At 41.2% G+C, this 18,258-nt stretch overlaps 1 protein-coding gene across 1 annotated transcript in view; it reads left to right on the top strand.

The window, feature by feature from the left end:
• The window catches only part of LOC133463244 (uncharacterized), a 401,257-nt gene that overhangs the window by 170,700 nt on the left and 212,299 nt on the right, over nucleotides 1-18,258 (top strand). The window lies entirely within an intron of this gene.

Below are 18,258 nucleotides of genomic sequence, written 5' to 3' on the forward strand. Positions count from 1 at the left end.
CAAATGAAGGAGCGTGGTTTTAAATGTGGGTGTGGCCAGTCGTGAACTTCAGCGGATCCTCATGAGGGACAGGAACGGGGAAGAAAACACGAAAACCGATAAAAACATCAACGAAGGAGGAGGAACAAAACTTGGCAAAATTCGGGGCGGACTTGGACTTTTACTAGATGTTTCAGATCAGCATAATGTAAAATATCTGAGACTAAAAGCAGCTCAAACATATTGAGAGAGACTACCAGCCACCTTGATGGAATGGCAGTGCGTCACCCACCTACACCAGCCAATGACGTGCGGCCATTCCATCAAGGTGGTGTTTGAGCTGATAACAGATTAAAAAAAATGAAAATTACAAATAAAACAACAATCCTCTATATGTCAAAGAATAAAGCTGTTGTTAAAATTTACTAAATTAACTTAATTTAAATGTTGAAAGCAAGGACGCAGCAATCCAAATTCTCACACCTTGAAACAATATCAATAAATAAATTATACATATACACATATATATATATATACACACACACATATATATATATATATATATATATTATATATATATATATATATATATATATATATATATATATATATATATCTATATATATATATATATATTTATAAAGTTGTCCAGTGAGGGGGACTCATGAGCACCTGTCAAACCATTGCCATTCTACCTGCCAACACACTTGGATTCCAACAATTTTATCTTAAACGTGCCACAAAACACCAACCGTAGCTTATAATTGTGGCTTGAATATTGTAATTTCAAGTTTTATATACAGTTGGATAACTGTATCGGTATCGTTCCAGGAAAGAAAGAAAATCGCACAATGGTCAATGAAATATCTTAAACTTGAAAAAGCAATAATACATAATTATTTTATTCACTATTTAAGAAAATCAAAATCAGACCTAGTGAAAATTTGTTGAACTTTGGTTAAACAGAACATAAAAAAATAAACTAATATAACTGTCCTGCACGAATGAGTTGGTACCTCTAGAAATGATGTAAAATAATGTGACCATTATGATATGTTAAACTAAAGCGTGTCTTTTAATTAACATCACAGGTGTATTCAATCTTCATCCAGTCAGTCTGACTATTCAAGGGTTAATATTCATCACTCTGCTGTTTGGTACCACACTGAACATGGACCAGAGAAAGCAAAGGCGAAAGTTTCCTGAGAACCTATGGACTAGCAATCTGTCCATGGGAAGGGATTGGCTTCAGAAGACCCCTGTGACACTGCACAAAATTAAGCAGGTATAGTATATTTACAGAAGGATGGATGGATGGAGTTGGCGATGACACATCATCAGTAGAAATGGTGGAAAAGTATAAACACATGGGGACAATTTTTGATAGTAACCTAAAGTTTGTCTCCAACACTCCAGACATCCATGGCCAATATTCTTGGAAGGACTTGTTGCAAGGGAAGAAAACACAACTTTGTTATAAAACCTGACTTAATGGAATTGCAGTCATTTTGAATCTGGTTTTAATAAACATTTGAAATATAACTTGGGTTTTGTGCCAAAACTGTGATGAAAATGTGGCTCGGAGTTATCAACTGAGTTAATCGGGCCCAGGTTTCCTCTTCATGCTCTGGGCTCACTCATATAAAAAAGGGGCATGGCACGCCTCATTTGACGCATCCTCTATTAAAAACAAACAAACTCTTCTCACTTCATTCATAAGAGCAGGTTGCATGAATGGAAAAGTGTGTGGATTTTAAAAATCATAAAAAATATTTAATAAAGCTTCGGCAATTCCAGCAAAAGTGGAACTCAATGAGAAAGTTGTTAGACGTCCAAAGTATTGGGCCAATTCACTGTTAGTAACTTGGCTGGTTGGAGGTTAAAATCACTGCAGGGCCAAATATCTGTGCAATGCAGAATAGACTGAATGTACCAACTGATTTATGCTGTTTGCACTCCTAATTTGCATCATTGAGTGAAAAAGGCCCAGAATACTTGAGATGATAATATGTTTGTGTTTTTCTGAAGAGTACTTATTTCAGGCAGGAAAGCAATCAGAGAGGAGAAGAAAAAAATCTAGATTTTAATGTGAGGTGTAAGCTGATCGGCTCTATAAAAACCTACACCTTTTTTTTTTATTGATTCCCGTGTATCAATTTTTGATACATATACAGGTCATCCAGGGACAACACTCCCCATACCATTGCATACGCTGGCTTTTAAGAATGGATGGTCTTTCCATTCCCATCATGTTGAAGTAACTTTTAAGAAATCTACAGTTTTCAATTTCATTCTTGTGGTCTTTTCCTGTTCGCTGTTCCCAGGATTTAAATATCCAGTATTTATAAGCAATTAGTATTTATTTTTACAGTCTACGTTTCAGCACACAAAAGGTAATTTGTTTGCTCATAGTCATGCGAGGAGAGTGTAGTGTTCACTTCCACAGGAGGTTGGCTCTGAAGGTCTGCAGCAGGGAACCAATCAGACTTTTAGCCTCTGGACACGATTGCCATGTAATTATGCATCAGAATTTCACCTTATGAAGTATTACGGCTCTGTCTCCCTGCACAATTTAAATCTGCAATCAAAGAGCTGCTGAATAGAGGACAGTCTCCCAGCTGGAGTTGCCAGCAAAAGAATAAGGGACTTTCATATGGTAAGTTCACTCTAAAATAATTGCCCTGTAATGACAGAATCAGGGTTTTATGTAAAGCAGTGAGTCACTTTCCTTGGCTTTGTAAGAGCGGAGGAGTGAAGTGTTTTTATTGCTGAAGTTCATGCCAACTTGTGTCAAAGAGGAGCAGGTCTTGACTATACAAAGGTTCTGTTCAATTGCAAAATGTTGCAATCGTTTGCCTTCAGCATTCTGACAAGTCACCTGACACCACACGGATCACGTTTGCTTTTCCCAACAGAAAATGTAAGAACTGTGTGGCCGGACAGTCAGAAAAAAAGCGTTCAAAATAAATGGCAACTATTGTTACAATACACCAGCACTGCAAAGATATAATCTATGCAGTCAGATAAAGTTAAGTCTTGAAACGCCGTTATGGTTTTTTTTTCTGTAAGTACCTGACCCAAATGCAAATCACTCAGTAGGCAAGGTGCTTTAAGGAGTTTATTTTTAAAGATATGAATGATTGTGCCGAGTCTGGGTGTTTCCTGGAGTCAGAGTCTGGAGACAGAGTGAGGAATGGTGAGACGCAGAATTATGGACCTGGAGATTTGCAGACGATAACAGGTCTTACTGTGGAGAAGATGTAGATCCACTTGGGAGGAATGTATGGGATAAGAGAGGATGAATCCAGGTGGAGGTGAGCCAAGGAGTGTTGAGTAAATGGAGACACTGAATCCGGAGCTCAAGGAGAGTTAGGCCACATTTACACATAGCCCGATATTTACAAAAATGGATATATCCCCCTCTACGTTTTGAAAAATACCCTTGTTTACACGAACCAGCATAAATACGCTGTTAAGGTGCTATGAGCAGCCAAACCTGCAGGGGGCAGTGTAACGAGAAGCATAAAGTCATGCTAGCCAATCAGAATCCTGGAAGAAAACGTCAACAAATGACACGTGTGAAGCCTGAATAATATGGTTCCGCGTTAAATCGATGGCGTAACCTACGTACGATGCGCGTCGCCGTGTACCCTACGCCGTAGGCTCTGCGTTGGTGTAACGCGGAACCATAAATCAGCCTTGACTGCCAGTTACTTCCAAAATGGAACGAGTCTTTCGTTTGGAGTGACAGAGAAGTGGAGTTACATTTAAGTGTGATTTTAGAATATAAAACAGGTAAAATTCAAGAAAACATTGACGGTGGCCAAACACATTGTAAACACAGGTCGCACAAATGATGCTGGTGACGTTTCTGTTGCATAATGTGACGTTCTGAAGCCTAAATCTCCATTTCCCTCTGTTTAGACACAAACGTGAAAACAGAGTTTTTGAAAATCTCCACTTTGGCCGGAGTTTTCAGAAATGATCGTTTTTGGTGACTTTGAGCTACGTTTTCGTGTAAACGAACGGCCAAAACGCATGAAAACACCACCGTTTTTGCTACGTGTAAACAGGGCCTTAGAGTGACAAATAGGTGTGGGCAATCCTGGTCCTCGAGGGCCGGTGTCCCTGCAGGTTTTAGATGTTTCCCTGCTTCATTGCACCATGATACAAGTGACTGTGTCATTAACAGAATTGTGCAGCCCTGGATGACAAGCTGATGACGATGATTAATTAGAATCAGGTGTGTTAAAGCAGGGAAACATCTAAAACCTGCAGGGACACCGGCCCTCGAGGACCAGGATTGCCCACCCCTCTTAGGGGGGGATGGGAGAAGAGCCTTGTGTAAATGAGCCGTGGGTGAAGAAGTCCAGAATCTTCACGGAGGGTTTGCAGCTGGTCAAACAGAAGCCACGAGGGTGTAAAGAGGAGGTCCAGAGGGCAGGTGCAGGTAACCTTTGAAAAACACAAAATGGTTATGTCGAGGAACAGGTCTATACGACAGCGCTCAGCGGAAACCACAGAGGGCTCGCCGTGGTATGATAACACTCTTACGCACCAAAGCGCTGCCAACAGGCTCCTCTTGTCCTCCGTCTGACGAGGCTTGATGATCTGCAGGTGTGCAATCACACCTGCTGGGGTCCTCCCTCCTGCAGAGCTGCTGCTCCGTGACGCCCTCTGGTGGAGAACCGTACAAACTCATCCTCAGATCCCAGCAGCTGTTTCATGCCATTTGTGCATAATCCCAAAATACTTTTGGTGTAAAATAAATCCTATTGTATAAACTATCTAAGAATTCATATGAAGTAAGGCCCAATATGATTTTATCTTGTCTTGCCCTGATAACTTTCATTATGCTGAAGGCATTTTGTCCTTCATCATATGCTGAATTTCATTTTTATCTGGATGGTAGACGTCACCTCCACGTATCTTCTCACATCTTATTGCTTTTCTTTAATAAGTCATCTTTTCAAACATCTTTGTCATTTTGGTGTCACCTTATTATATGAGATGATCTATTCTCCCTGAAGACAAACTCTGACCTCTTTATAATGTCAGAATATCTACTATGTAGATTTCCGTGCATAGCTGCACATCCCCATCAAAATGTGTGCTTATCAGGTAGTGTAGAATATATCTCACCTGTGATTATTAAACTCTTTTCTAAGCTACTTTAAAGGTAAAATTTCTGTTTAAGTTCAGATTCAGGTATTCAGTCATTTTTAACAAATGATGTTGCTGAATGGGCTTCCTCTGGGTGTTCATGCTTCCACCTCGAGTCTTAAAACATAACAAAACAAACACTAAGTAGTCTAACTTCACTTTAGGAGTGAGTGAGTGTGTGCGGTTGGTTGTTTCTGTGTGGCCCTGTGATGGACTGGGGACCTATCCAGGGTGCACGTTACCTTCCACCCAGTAGGACATGGGATACGCTCCAGCAGACCCCTGTGACCCTGGATACAATTGAAAAGGTTATGAATAAATGGACGGATATTGCCCAAATTTGGGCACAACAGCTATGTATTTTTTACTTAAAACTAGAAAATTTCACCTCAAGTTGTGAGGTTATTTAAAGGACCATAACCTCCCCAAAACGCAATAAAATATGTATGGGTTCATTGTCAATTATAACACACTGAAACAAAGGTCACACAAAAGTCCACAAATTCATTAGTTTGGCACCAATAATGGCTACGACCAAATTCATTCAAAAACCAAGATATAGTATACTGTACATATTAAAAGTACACACACACGCCCTTAACATACATTTTTAATTGCTGAGAATGGGTGAGAATGACGAGCAGAGATAACTTAATAGACAGAAAGAGAGAGAGACCTTGATTATCCATCTTCTCCAGGTGGTTTGAGAGATTAGACGACTATCATGCTGCCTGCCAAAACTCCCATCTCTTCAGACGGGAACTTGTCAAGACAGTGTTTCTGTGAACAGTGATTTCATTTTGTGACAATCACTTTAGAGAGAGACAATGTTCACTATGTTTATATCAATTTATGTAATATCAGCAGATGGTATGTAATAACAGGGTATGAAACAACAGTTGAATAGAAACTATAAATTCCCAGTAGGCCTAACTGTAAAATAGTACAAAGCAGCTTACAGAAGAGGAACAGGGCCACACACCTTCAGCCTGTTGAAATAGTCTTAAAAAGCTCTTTATGTGAGATAGTGACTCTGACCGAGGAAGCGGCAGCATCATAATGATGCTGCTAAAGCGGTAAATGCAGAGCTCTACTTTGAGCTTAATCACAGATCATGTAAGAGCTGCTGGAGTGTAGATGAAAATGTTGCCATCGTTTATGGAGTGCAAAGTTCCGAAATATATGGAGGTAAGTGGCAGAATATTTGAAATAAAGAAGATCCAGACATGTCAGAATGTAATTCTTAAGCTCCTAGCATTCACTTGGTTGAGGCAGTCTTTCTCTCTAACTGCTTTCATCCACTTGTATCATTAATTGTATGTGATTACAGAAGCAGGTCCTGGCGGCTCGGGTTCCAGCTGCAGCCTCTCAGTGAATGTGTGGTCGCTGCCTCCACATGCTACTATGAAAACTGTAAAACCGTCTTGGTAAAGTCACATCATTGTTTTTTTTCCCTGCTACTGTATATCCAGTTACTGACCTCGCCATTCCTGTCTTGACTCACGGAACACAACCATGGCTGTTTCTTCTCCTCCTGGACAGGTTGGATATTCAAGTCAGCCCCAGGACCTGAAACGGCACTCCAACACTGTTAAGGCCCTTTCACATAGACATAGAGGGTGCAAAGTGCACACCGCCGCCGGCTTTCCCATTCATTGTGTATGTGCTGCCGCGGTGCAAGAGCAGACCGCTCTGCCGCCGAGCTCGGTGCCGCGCAAGAGGACGCTTGCTGCGGCGATGCGCCGCGCCTGCCTGCCTGAAGCTTGAGTTATGGTTCTGCGTCAAAACGACGCTGTCACTGACGTGCATTTCCCGAAAATTGTAACTACGCGTTGAGGCGACGCAGACCACACGCAGACCGAGAGAGCTGTGATTGGTTCACTTGGAAGCAACGCATTTCCGGTTTCCGGTTTGAAGCAGTCGTGAACTTTCAGCGCTCTTTTCTTCGTGTATGATTTTTTTTGTTTTGTTTTTTTTTGCACAATAGTTGTCTTATCTCTTTGATTTACTGTGACCGGAAAAAGTCGGATAAACCATTCAGGAAAAGATCGCGAATTAGCGGTCACGGGGGGTACTGCACCGCGTCGAAATGGAGTGACGGAGAAGTCCGAAGGGCTCACGACGGCGTCACGGCGACGGCGTGTGCTCTGCGTTGGTTTGAGGCAGAACCATAATTCAGGCTTGAATTGAACATTTTTTAATTTCACCGTTTTTTTTTAATTTCACTGTGACGACATCTCGGTGCGTCCAATAGAAGAGAAGGTGGTGGAGGGTGAAAAAAAACGTGCAGGTTGTAGATCAGAGACGATCAAGATGGAGAAAAAAATTATCTTGGCTGTGAGTAGCCATGTGTGAGGAGCTGTGGGATACAAGACTGCAGGCCTATCGTGAAGTCAATAAAAAGGGACAAAAGTGGAGAGAAATCTCCCAGAATTTGGACATACCAGGTGTGTTTAAAAGTGGTACGAGCCTGTGTTCCCCCAAATCCTGTCTTGCCATGAGGATTTCATGGACCCTCCTTATTGCTGCTGCTCATCTCCTCCTCCTCCTCAGAAGAACTAAAGCCAGGGCTTTTCTTTCAAGTAGGGACAGATCATTTTTTCAAATCGAGTTGTAGGCTACTGTACGTCCAAACGAGAGGGGAAAAGGGCGCCAGACCGGAAAAACGTTTTCCGATCGCCGAGCAACTTGCAACAAATATGTGCGCGATGCACGCATGCGCGCCTTGCTCTGCGCCGACTCTGCGCCCACCCGGCGGTGTGCGCGGTGCAAACCGCGCTTTATATGAAAGCAGCTTAAATCCACCAAAGCGTTTTAAATTTCGGGTGCTGACCACAATTTTGACACCAAAGCATTAAGTCGCCATGTCAATGTATTTTAAGGTTATTTGAGTAGTCATACATTTAGCCTGAATCTTTTTCTACCACCAACAACAGAGCCCTGTGACACACGTCAAAACCAAGGTATAGGTACAGAAGTATGATCCAAACTGAAAAGAGGAGTACTTGCAGGGCCGACCCAGACGTCCACCCAAAGTCTCATTAGAATATTGTGTAACTCTAGATGTGCACATTTCAGCATTTCCATAGACTAACCAAACCTTCTACACTAAGAAAAACATGTACAAGACCACTGGGGAAAAGTTTTTGAATCCTTTTCTTAAAATGTACTTTTTGAACAGAATCCTTTTTTCAAATAGTTGGGATACACAAATGGGAAAATTGAAAGCAGTGAGAGTAAAAGCACAGGCAGCAGAAGGCAGGGATAGTTAGAGACTGAGATGAAGGCTTCTCCCAGTGGGCTTGTCTGTGGGTCACCTTAACACCCGGTTGATCAATACTGCACTCTCTCCTGTCCCCCCTCTGACACCTCCTCCTCCTCCTCTTCCTCTCAGTTAGACAGACGAGGTGAGCAGCAGTCACAGCACTTCCAACTGCTTCCAACTGCCTCCAACTGCTAACCGGAAAACGACTGTCAGCAAATCCTCCCTGGCTTTGTTTTAATCTCCTCTTGCGGAAAATCTCCCAAAAGATTTAAAAAGTTGTCTGAACTTTTTCCTTAGCAGCTATTTTAAGTTAAGTCAATGTCTTAATGCCTTTGGGACAACATGTACGTGCAGAAGTCTCACCTTTTTGAGAATTCCTTACTGCATCTAACCAATGCTCTGATGTCAGGTACAAACTTTACATTTTATCTTCTTGGGTTTATAAATGGAGAACATCCTGTAGCTGCATCAGTGCTGCTTCTAAAGTCAAATATAAAATGCTGCACTTAAACATACAGCTCAAACTCATGTAGACAGGCTTGTCAGAGGTAGTTAAACTTAACTGACTGACTTCAGTTGAATATTTGTAATTACTTTATCCGGTGTAAACAAGAGTGTTCACAAAAACCTGGATGATGCACTCATAATGAGCAGGGAACCCAGAACAGATCCGTTGATTTGAGTTACAAGACTTTATTGTCAATGTGCAAAATATGAGATTTTGTTGTACTGCCAGGTTCCGGCGTCAGGTGAAGAGAAAGAAAAGAAACAGATACAAAACATATACACACATATGAAACACTCAAGTCCATTCCCACATACTCACAAACACTGGTAACCGGTTTGCAAATTTTGCAAATTATTCCCTTTTCACATGTTGCTGGCAGTCAATTGTAAACATGGCGCCCAGCCGATAAAAACATTTGAAGGTCGAAAGTTCAGTAAAAAAGATAAGAGGGCAATCTCCAATACTTGCCAAGTGAATATTTCATCAAGGGGAAGGAAATGCAAAAAGGTTTGCACAAACAGCATGCAATGTTATTTTTATGTTAAAAACCCCTCAATTAACAGTAGTAGCAGCAATAGCAAAGCAGTGGTTCTACAGGTGTTGCAGAGCAGCTCCTGTACCACACCAGGAGGCCGTGGTAGCAGGACACAGGCAGGTGCTGGGATACGTTCACCTTCCTGAGTATTCTCAGGAAGTATAAATGCTGCTGTGCCTTCTTTACAGACATGTGGGGGTTGATGGTCCATAAGATGTCTTTTGAGATGTAGATACCCAGAAATTTGAAGTTAAAAGCCTTCTCAACCACACCTCCCAGCCCCCCCCCCCATTCCAGAAGTCGATTATGAGTTCTTACGCTCACTAGTTACGCGGCCCCGTGCAAAAGAAAATTGTTCTTTTGATGTTGTTGTCTTTGCACCACACCGTGAGCACCTGCACCTCCTTCCTGTATCCAGACTTAAGGCTGAATTAAGCTTCTGCGTCACACCAACGCAGAGCACACGCCGCAGCCGTGACGCCGTATTGAACCCTTCGGACTTCTCCGTCTCTCCATTTGGTCGCGGTGCAGTACCCCCCGCGACCGCTAGTTAGCGATCTTTTTGAATGGTTTATCCGACTTTTTCCAGTCACAGTGAATCAAAGAGATAAGGACAACTATTGTGCAAAAAACCAAAATAAAAAAAATTGCACATAAAAGAAGAAAAGAGCCCTGAAAGTTCACGACTGCTTCAAACCGGAAACCGGAAATGCGTTGCTCCCAAGCGAACCAATCACAGCCCTCTCCGTCTGCGTGTGGTCTGCGTCGCTCGATGCGTAGTTACAATTTTCGGGAAATGCACGTCAGTGACGGCGTGTGGTCTGCGTGGACGAAAACCACGCGCCGTAGGCCAACGCAGTTTTGACGCAGAACCATATTTCGGCCTTCACACTCCCTCATCGCCCCCCACTACTGTTGTGTCGTCTGCAAATTTAATGACTGCGTTGGTGTCCTGTGATGGGGTGCAGCAGTCCTGAGTGTAGAGGGAGTAGAGGAAGAGGCTGAGCACGTTACCCTGGGGAGCACCAGCGATTGGGGTCAGGAAGGAGGAGATGTGCAATCCCATCTCCATGGATTGAGGTCCGTTTGTCAGGAAGTCCTTCACCTACAGGCCTGTGTTGTGCTGTATGCCCAGGTCAGACATTTCTGGAGTATTCCCTCCTTCCCCTCTCATGTGCCTGTCTGGGCCTGGTCTCTGGCTCCTATTATCCTCTACACTTGTGTGCAGTCACCTCATTCCTGTTCAGTATACCTGCCCTTCTTTTTTGTTACTGGATCACAGCCTGAGTCAGTCAAGTAACAACAGCCACAGCTGATCTTTGTGTTTTGCCTTATTGATATGTGCCCTGTCTAATAAACCAATCTGTCAGTTATCCTGTCCACCTGCTGTCTCTTTACTCATTTACAAATATCCTTCCTGAACTCTCGGATCATCTTACAGTCAAATATGTCATCAACAATAACTTACCTACTGAAACTGTGTACTGCATTTTACTTTTGCCTATTTTCAAAACATCTTTAAGTGTCTGTGCAAAGGAAGCATCATGTTACCAAACCAGTTGGAATAAAAATTGTTGCAATGAGTTGATTTCTTATCTGCATATGACTTCAATTTAAAAATGGTTCCCTAATCTCACATTTTTGCTCTGCAAATGAGTGATAATGAGTAGTCAAAACCACAAGGGCTATGAGGAATGCAGAATGAATCTTTTTTTTTTTTTCACTGGCAGGCTGGGATATGAGGCATGATCACATCAGAAATGAGTAAGCAGTTCTCCCAACCCTGCTTTGACCAAGCCCTGCAAGGGAACACTTCAGTACAATCAGTTTTTCACTTTCCCTTTTGTCCACAACTGACCAGGTTGCTGCTTATGACTTAAACACAAATGTTTAATATATGTGAGGATTGAATTGTATTACTTCCCCCCATTTGTTTGTTTTGGGGAGCCCTCAACATGAGCTACAGTGGTGAGGAACATGGAGGAAAATGGAATTCTGTAACAGCAGAGGGAAGTTTTGTGTCACCTTTTTTGGGGGGATTGAGGGTGAAAGCCTTCAGATAGAGCCCAATGAAATGTGGCACAGCCTTATTGTGCATGAAATATAATTATGTTCAGCTTTGGTAACATTTAAATCTGCTTAGCGTGTCTATTCAACCTTCTCTGGCTTTTATATGACATATTCACCTCTGCTGAGTTGCTTTTCTCATTTCATCCACTCATCTTCTTAGATAATCTCCTCATTTTTATAATGCTGTTCATAATCCCTCTCTGATCTCTTATAGAATTTCTTTTTTCTTTTCCTTGATTTCTTGTCTGTTGTTGCTCTAATATTCTTCATTTCACTGTCATGTCTGAGTCTTTTGGTCTTTTCATGGGCAATATTCTAGTTTCTCTCTCAATTTCTACAACAATTACATAATGTCTCAAGTGGTGATTTCTTTCATCTGAAACTGAAGTGCCTGCATACATCACAGTTCATAGGGGAAATTATCAAGACTTCTTTCGTTTAAACTGTAAAGAGAAGAGGGTGTGATGCACAGAAGCAGATGGATTCATATTAACCGTAATTGGGGAAATCATGGCTCTCATTAAAAACAAATCAAAAATAGCTGAGAAATAAATGTATAGATGTTGGAAAAAATGGTAAAAAAAAACGGAATATCATTTGAAGATTTCGTTTTTTTTAAAGAGGAGTGTTGAAAGGGAATTAAAGCACACTCTCCACCCACAGTTCCCAGATTCTGCTTACTGCTGCAGTTTTGGAACCTGAAAACCACTTTTTTCACCTCCGTCATTACAAAAACATTATCTCCATGAGCGATCACTAAATTACTGGCTTAATTGCATAAAAAGCTCGATTCCACCAAATAACTGAGCTGAGAACAAAAGAGAGAAAAGTCATTACAGTCCTCTTTCTTGTAAAATTGTGCAAAAAACCCCTCAACTGAACCGCTGATTATGGTCTTCACTGGCTTAGTTAGAGGAGTCGTGGGTTTGACTCTTGCATTTTGACCAATGTTTGTGTCTGGGTCAGTGCGAAGCTCCAGTCACTACAGTCAACTACAGGACCATGAGCGAGAGACACTAACAAGATCTGAGCTAATTGTTGGGAAACCAGGGCAAGGGATGAGAATTGGGTTACCGGAATAAGACATACATGAACTAAAGAGCATAATACTGTTGGTATGCTACTATGCAAGCAACTCCAGTGACAGATATACCAGTTACCATCAAGAATGGCGATATACTAAAGAACTGCTCTGTCCCCACAACTGTTCTGCACACGCCTTTCAGACTGGAAAGATACTTTTTTTGTGTCTTTTATTTTATTTGTTTTCAATTTGTTGTGAATAAGAAATGAGTACTAAACAAGAGAGCAAGGCCTCTCAGAAAGTGAGACGTATGGCAAACTGTACAAATATCTTTGGAGTCGCCTTTTGTTGAAGTCCAGTCAGTGCTTTGGTATCGATTAACCTGAGGGGATTTAGTTTCTGCTGTCTTCTGTTGGTTTGAGGGAGGGATGAGATGCATATCGGTTGGCAGAGTGGGATATATGTCATCACATGTACTGTACACTGCAGTCTGTTAGTCACATCTTTTGGTCTGTTGTGTTGCTGTGGATAAAGCAATGAAAGTTGGACTTGACTGATGCAAAAGTGAAGCAACGTACTGCCATCTCCACAGAGGATGGCAGTGGGTTTCCCCGCGGCAATGTGAAGATCTCCCAACCCCCTTTTTGGTAAAATATATAAATAAAATCTCTCACATGCCTATATTTTTCTTTAACCTACATACGACATACAATGTTAGGAACACTTGGAAGGGTTTATAAGACCCTGGACTCTGCTGTCAGATGAGTCAAAAGCCTGAAGCCTTTATTCTATGAGGAAATATACCTGTTTTTTTAGATACTTTCAAATACACCATTATTGTCCCGGTAGCTTTATTTTAAATAGCAAATAAACATGAAAGGTATTTGCAATGTTTGTAATTTTATTTAGATCGGGAACAAACATTTTTATATTCTCGAATGACCTGACATTTTACTTTGACATACCTTGTGTTGGCTGCAGTTATTTTCAGCTTCAGATGCACAAAATTCATTTACAGTCTCATTTCCAGTAAAAGTTGACATTCAAATAAAATGCACATTTAACCTCAGCCAAACCTTAATTCGGCCCTTGAGACATCCATTCATCATCTCTTGCTCGTCTCCATCTGCCCACTTATCTTAATGTCAGACGCAGTGTGTCATGTCTCACAGCGGTAGGAAGGAAGCAGGGCCAAGCAGTCAAACCTGGAGACAGCATCACTTTTTCACCTGCAGTGATGATGAGCTGTCCATGGACAAGATTATTCATGATTACTCATTCCCACACATCAATCTGAAAGGTCTGACCAGGTTGTAGTTTGTTGGAATATATATATATATAAATATATAAAATACAGACCAAAAGTTTGGACACACTTCCCCATTTTGTTTGAATGACTAGGTGTGTCCAAACTTTTGGTCTGTACTGTATGTGTATATATATATATATATATATATATATATATATATATATATATATATATATATATATATATATATATATATATATATATGTATATATATGAGGTGCACTTAAAATCCTTAATTTCTCTCAAAAACTGGTAGTGCGCCCTATAATCAGGTGCGCCTTATGTATGAATTTTGTTGTGTTTACTGACCTCGAACCGATTTTATGTCATACACTGTCAAAAATCTGTCAAAATGTTTTAGTGTGACTTTGGTAGCAACGAAGCCACTCCGCTTGATTGATGATCGGACCGTTCAGCTGACACATTAAAGTTGGTCCTTGGTTGGATACGGGTTGCAACGCCAGACAACGTTAGATAACTAATTATGTAGTGCTGGCAGAGCAACCATCATCCATACCTTACTATAATTAGACGTCAAACCACCGTCAGGTCTTTAGCGTAAACCCAATTTTCAAATCTATATCATAACCCAATTATAATTAAATGTTGAAATACAACATTGTCCCAACCTCACGCGAACTTCAGGTGTCCGCTATCACTGGCAAAGATAAAACAATCAAAGAACAGGATGTAGTACAAAGCTTACCTCTGACACTTTTTATTTGGGGATTTGGGGAAGACGAATGATTTAAAATGTGAGTGTATTTATTTGTATTAGTTACAACTGAACGATATTCTGAGTTAAGGCTGAGTTATGGTTCTGCGTCAAATCGACGCTGTGCCTACGCCGTCGTGAACCCTTCGGACTTCTCCGTCACTCCATTTCGCCGCGGTGCAGTACCCCCCGCGACCGTTAGTTCGCGATCTTTTCCTGAATAGTTTATCCGACTTTTCCGGTCACAGTGAATGAAAGAGATTAGGACAACTATTGTGCAAAAAAACAAAAAAAAAAATAAAAAAATAAATCACACATACACGAAGTAAAGAGCGCTGAAAAATCACGACTGCTTCAAAACGGGAAACCGGAAATGCGTTGCTACCAAGCAAACCAATCACAGCCCTCTCGTCTGCGTTTGGTCTGCGTTGCCTCGACGCGTAGTTACAATTTTTGGGAGATGCACGTCAGTGACGGCGTGTGGCCGTAGGCACGGCGTCGTTTTGACGCAGAACCATAACTCAGCCTTTAGTGTGAATAAGTTGAATAAAGTTTGACTTACCTGAATGCGTTGTTTTGCTTTATATGTTTTATCATGGGCCTTATAACCTGGTGCGCCTTATGTGTGAAAATAGACCCGTTCATTGATATTGCACCTTATAATGCGGTGCGCCTAAAGCGGAAAATAAGACGCAAAATGAAAGTGAAGATTTTGCAGCCTTAGTGGATGAAAGCTCTTGTTTCACTTTCTTAATTTCCAACAACATACTAGTCCACCATCTGCTGCCAAAATCTGTTGTGGCATTAGGTGCACAGTAAGTGCATGTTCCCTGTTGGGTCAGGCACTGAGACCACAGCAGGAAACTATGAGGACCATTGTTTTTCCAGCACATGTCACAGCTATGTCATCAGGTTGAGATCTGAACCAAACTAACTCGTTTCAAGTTTTATAATATTCCTCAAACATTCACAAAGGTTTTATGCAGTAGCTATGTGTAATGTCACATCTTTTCTGTACCATTTACAAAATAACATGAGAGGGAACAGTTTGTTTGTTGTTGTTTTTTTCTCAGTCTTTGTGGGGATGTTCAGGTATGTGGCACATACATATCAAAGCAACATCCGCATGAATGTTAGGATCAAAATTGCCCAGAGCACCACAATATCCACACATTGCCTTGTGCAGCCTACTGCGATCTCTTCCTCAGACGAATGGTGCACAGTTCAGTGCGATCTTCCATTGCTCTATATTCCAGTCTGGTACAGATATTCCCTTTGTAATCATTTGCAGTGACCTGTCATCAACATGATACTTTGCTGACTGTTGTAGGTACTAACCACTGTCTTGCAGAAACATCCTGCAAGAAAAGCAACTGCTGACCTTGGCGTTTCACATTTTCATTTCATTTTCATTCATTTTAGCTCTTGCTAAATCCTTACACTTGTGTGTAAATCCTTGATGTGTAAATCCTTACACTTGTGTAAGGATTTACACAACTCGAGGGCCACTCTACTGCACGTTTTAGATGTTTCCCTGTTTCAATACAACTCTGATAGTCATGACTGTGTCACCAACAGAGTTGTGTAGTCCTTGGTGACATGCTGATCATGGCTAGTGATTAGAATCAGGTGTGCAGGGAAACATCTAAACCCTTGAGTATTGGCTCGTGTGCACCCCCCGCTTATATAGCTTACTTTTTGAATTACAGAGGAATTCTGACAACTCTAACCAATATGACATAATATCTTTGCCACGGGGCAGCACGGTGGCTTGGTGGTTAGCACTGTTGCTTCACAGCGAGAAGGTTCCCGGTTCAACTCCCTGGCTCGGTGGGGGTCTTTCTGTGTGGAGTTTGCATGTTCTCCCCGTGCTTGCGTGGGTTTCCTCCGGTTACTCCGGCTTCCTCCCACAGTCCAAAAACATGCAAAGTAGTTTAATTGGTTATTCTAAATTGCCTGTTCGGTGTGAGTGTGAGTGTGTCTGGTAGTCTCTATATGTGGCCCTGCGATAGACTGGCGATCTGTCCAGGGTGTTCCCCTGCCTCTCGCCTGTGATGAGCTGGGATAGGCTCCAGCAGACCCCCGTGACCCTGCAAGGATAAAGCGGGTATAGATAATGGATGGATGGATCTTTGCCACAGAAAAATTCCCTTTGCAAGCACAAGGTAAAATCAGAAAGAGCAGTAACTAAGAAATATGTCCGACTTATTCATCCTGACATTAATTACAGAAATATTTAAAAACAAATCTTACAGTTTGTTATGTGAATGTTTTCAGCATCACAGATAAGTTTGAAGACTAAATTAACACAGCAGAGTCCTGGGGGGCCGCCTGACTACCCTCAGGTTATGCAAAAGTGCTTACCACTTAGAGATACGTGCTTTTAAAAATGATTTGCCATTTCATTATTCATTTAACCAGCATTTTGCACATATTATACTTGTTGAATAATGTAAGCTGATAAATAATTTACTATGAGCTAAAAATGGCTCCTGTTATAACAGCGAGCTCACAATTAGCTGAGAAGAAGAGAAGAGACCAACAGACAGATATTAACTTGACAATGAGTTTGTAAAACAAGGCTTTAAGTATGAAACATAACGTGGATTTTATATAAATACTTGTCAGAACCCGATACCTTTCAAAGGAGCAAGGAAATGCAATTTGATGTCAGTTGGCGTCAGGCTACATTGTTACATTAATCACATGTTTGCAGTAAGGTGCTGATTCTTGTCTCATTACTTAAACCAATGTGCAATGTTCTGACAACCTAAACATTGACTGATTGACATTTATTGTGTCAAATTGACTAAATTACATCTGTATGCTGAAGAAGGATGCTTCATTAATTTGAAAAAACATAATGGACAACCCTGAACATTCTTGTCACAACAACAGTGTCTTCAGTCACAGGCTTCAACAGATCAGCATGTCCTTCCTGCCCACTGCAATAACCATTTATAACAACTCTGAATAAACTTAAATAATGCCAGGTACTACAACTATAAATTACCCCTCTGGAATAAATAATGTATTATTAAATAGAACTGAACTGAATTGAAGCACCGTTACTCTCTAGGTTTGAGGTTTGTGACAAGGGTAAAGATAGTTGCAAATCCCTCTCATAACAATAAAATAATAGTGTTTGGACCCCTCAACTACCCCAATGCACAAAACCACCAGTGTTTTAATCATGGCCAGATCTGATCCATACTCAACCATGTTTCTCTCATCATCAAGTAACGGACATCAACCACATTCCATTATGAATAAATACTTCATAAGAGCAATAATTTTCCCTTTAAATCCTCCTACTATTATGTAAACAAAACCCTATGTAGACAAACCAACAAAAATATTTTATATTGTTACTTTAACTTCAATGTTCTACTTTTACTTCCAGTCAAAGTGGTAAATTTGAGTTGCATGAAATTGAAAACATTCAAGAAAAACATTTCAAAAGTGTTGATACAATTTAAGATTTTCATCCCTTAAAGCAGCACAATGTAACTTTCAGCTTTTGTTGAGTTTGGCGGCTCCTTTGGACAAAAGCGGTAGTGCTTTACCAGTAGTGTGGATGGGTTCCTACCATCCACCTCAAAGTTACATAGTGCCGGGGGACTCAGGATCCGCGCTGACCACGTACCACTGCGCCTGCGGAGGGCCGGCGGAGGCGGAGCTCCCATCCAC

Source organism: Cololabis saira, chromosome 17, assembly GCF_033807715.1.
Source record: "Cololabis saira isolate AMF1-May2022 chromosome 17, fColSai1.1, whole genome shotgun sequence".
In the NCBI taxonomy this organism is placed as follows: domain Eukaryota; kingdom Metazoa; phylum Chordata; class Actinopteri; order Beloniformes; family Belonidae; genus Cololabis; species Cololabis saira.